The sequence below is a fragment of the Eptesicus fuscus genome, chromosome 9, assembly GCF_027574615.1.
Source record: "Eptesicus fuscus isolate TK198812 chromosome 9, DD_ASM_mEF_20220401, whole genome shotgun sequence".
NCBI classification, from domain to species: Eukaryota; Metazoa; Chordata; class Mammalia; order Chiroptera; family Vespertilionidae; genus Eptesicus; species Eptesicus fuscus.
The window spans coordinates 15,788,322-15,790,642 of NC_072481.1; the positions used below are offsets into that span (position 1 = coordinate 15,788,322).

At 45.3% G+C, this 2,321-nt stretch overlaps 1 pseudogene; it reads left to right on the plus strand.

The window, feature by feature from the left end:
• Positions 1-970: 970 nt before the first annotated feature.
• LOC103292064 (cleavage and polyadenylation specificity factor subunit 5-like) lies at positions 971-1,919 on the plus strand (annotated as a pseudogene).
• The last annotated feature ends 402 nt before the right edge of the window (positions 1,920-2,321 follow it).

Consider the following 2,321-nt stretch of genomic DNA (forward strand, 5'->3'; position numbering starts at 1 on the left):
TCCAATTTATAAAATTGTGAGGATTTAAAAGGTAATGTTGCCCTGGCCAGTTTGGCTCAGTTGGGGGGCTTGCAGGAGGCAGCCAATGGATGATTCTCTCACATCATTGATGTTTCTATCTCTCTCTCTCTCTCCCTTCTTCTCTGAAATCAATAAAAATATATATTTTTTTTTAAAAAAAAGAAGATAGTGGGGATACAGAAAGTTTTTAAACTTCTCAGATCAACCCAAGAGGTATTCCTGAGAGAAGCAGCATTTCTGTCCCATTTTAGCCTGAGACTGTGAGTTCACTGGGTGTGTGTGTGGTTGTGGTGGGGGCTGGTGTATGGATGGGGTGGTATTTGGGAGAAGATGGGACAACTGGGGTAGGGAGAGTTGTCTCAGCCTGGGGGCAGGGGGGGCGGGGGTCAGGTCAGGTCTAAACATGGGCAGTCTTCCAGACCTCCTTCTCAGAGGATGTCCCAACAGCCTTTTGGGCACCTTGGATGATAAACAAGTTGTCACCCTCCAAGCCCCGAATAAACCTGATAAATCCTGGCGAAGCTGAGGAGCAGAGAGGAGGCTCATCTATAAATACTCCCTGACTCACTCAGGCTCAGTGTTTATGACTCTGTTGCTCTGGGGAGGAAGGTCTGGGCCAGGAGGAGGTCTCAGGCCTCCTAGTTTGCTCTTCTGGGGCAAGTTTGGGGTCTGTGGCAGGCCCACCACAGCCTGGCTTAGGGTCCAGCCCATTATCGGATTCTGAGAAAATCTCTCCCCTCTCTGGGCTTCCTGTCATTCGGGAAATGAACCATGTTGCTAATGGGCTGCGAGGCAGGATGGCCTGCCGGTTGGGCACACACACAGGTTTCTGGTACCAGAAAAACGTAGGCTCAAGTCTCAATTTCATTCCTTATCTAGCTGTGCGACTTTAAGCCAATCACTTCACTTTTCTGAATCTCCATTTCCTGAACTATAAAATGGGGTAACAATGGAAACACCTTCACAAGATCGTCATAAGGAGAGTGCATATAAGGCACTTGCACAGTAACCAGCACGCAGTAGACCCTCGGGTAATGAACGGCATTACGATTACAAATCAAAGTCTGTTTAAAATACTATAAGGTTCTCATGTTAATGACAGGTGGAGGCTGCAGATAACCGCTGCCGCACAGAGAAAGTCTCCCTGACTCACCCCTTTCTGCTAGCTGCCAGTACTTGCCAACTTGTCATGGTGCCACCCAATCACTCACAGACCAGCTGGCCCAGGGGGAATGCGGTGGGGGAGGACAGAGGGGTATCAACCAGTTTGGCAACAATACATCCCACAAACCAAGCCCCTCCCCTTGGAGCGAACCACCCCCCTGTACCCTCTTACCCATTATACTTTGGGTACAAAGAGCCCTTCTCTGAGAAGTACAGCTCTGTTGCAGCCAGGTGTCAATGCATGAGGGAGGAATTTGATAAAGTTGGAATAAGAAGGACTATGGAAGGGGTTCTGATTGTACATGAGCACTGGCTACCCCGTGTGTTACTGCTACAGCTGGGAACAACTTTCTTCACACTACCTGATGGTGAATTTAACCCCGAAGATGAAGTCGAAGGACTGAAATGCTTAGTGACAGACACTTGGTCATCATGGCGGAGTCCTACAGGACTGGGTCATTGATGACTACATTGGTAACTAGTGGAAACCGAATTTTGAACCTCCTCAGTATCCATATATTCCTGCACATACTACAAAACCAAAGGAACATACGAAGTTGTTTTCAGTTCAACTTCAACAGAAAGCCTTGTTTGCAATCCCTAAAAATTACAAGCTGGTAGCCGCACCATTGTTAGAATTGTATGACAATACACCAGGACACAGATCCATCATTTCTAGTCTGCTTCAGCTTTTGAGCAGGTTCATGGAGAAGTCAAAGAAGCCGTCTCTGTGAGCACAGCTCTACACCGTATAGAATAAACATGGTAGAAAAGTTTTGTTTTATCTCTCTCCCAACGCCTAAATTGCCACCTGCTTGCTATTGTTTGAATAGTAATGTTGATATGAAGAACTAGATAGTGGTGTAAACAAATACGATAATGTTTAACTTGCTTTTGTTTCCACTCGTACGGTTTTGTACATTAAATAAAGTGGACTTCTTTCTATTTGTGGGTTTTTTAATTTCACATTAAACTTGTAAAATTATTTTTTTAAAATAATTTTGAAAGGGGATACTTGAGGATTTGGTTCCCTCCAGAAAGATATTTAGGGAGCCAGTGGATACTCCAGAACTTTACCAACTCTCTGGTTTCCCAAATATGAAGAGCCAAGGTATGAAAACAAGAGTTCCCAAGAT